Genomic DNA, 830 nt, shown 5'->3' on the forward strand with positions numbered 1-830 from the left:
ATTTTGCTATCTGTCCTTAAGGTCCTATACATTCTAACATATATTCACTTGTTTTACTCCTTTTATAGTTTCTAATCCTGTAAAGGATGCTTTCGGCAGAATGTTAAATGATACAGGAGGTATCAAAAGAAGATGGAAGAAATATATTGAGTCATTTTATCAAAAGGAATTGGCAGATAGAGAAGAATTTAATTAAATAGCATTTGAGCAAGAGCCTATGGTGATAAAGGAAGAAGTTCAAGCTGCTTTGAAGGAAATAGCAAAAAATAAGGCCCCCGGAATAGACGGTATACCAACTGACATATTTCAGCTAACAGATGCTGCCCTGGATGTGCTCACCAAGTTGTGCCGAAAAATCTGGAGAATAACCACTTGGCCAACTGACTGGAAGAGATCTATATTTGTTCCCATCCCAAAGAAGGGTGACCGAACTGAGTGTGGAAACTATAGAAAAATATTGATTTCACATGCAAGCAAGATTCTACTGAAGATCATCCAAAAACGACTGGAACAGTAAGTACATCAACAGAGAACTGAAGAAGAAATCGAAAACGTAATACAAGAACTTCCAACCAAAAAAGGCCCTGGACCAGATGGTTTTACAAGTTAATTTTATCAAACATTCAGAGAAGAACTGTCACCAATTCTAAATAACCTATTTCAGAACATAGAAAAAAGGTGGAATTCTCCAAGACTCATTCTATGAAGCAAATATATCCTTGATACCAAAGCCAGGAAAGGACACCAGCAAAATAGAAAACTATAGACTAATATCTCTCATGAACATAGATGCAAAAATCCTGAATAATATACTGGCCAATAGAATCCAA

This window comes from Elephantulus edwardii, unplaced genomic scaffold (assembly GCF_000299155.1).
Source record: "Elephantulus edwardii isolate Elephantulus edwardi_28Jun2011 unplaced genomic scaffold, EleEdw1.0 scaffold00239, whole genome shotgun sequence".
In the NCBI taxonomy this organism is placed as follows: domain Eukaryota; kingdom Metazoa; phylum Chordata; class Mammalia; order Macroscelidea; family Macroscelididae; genus Elephantulus; species Elephantulus edwardii.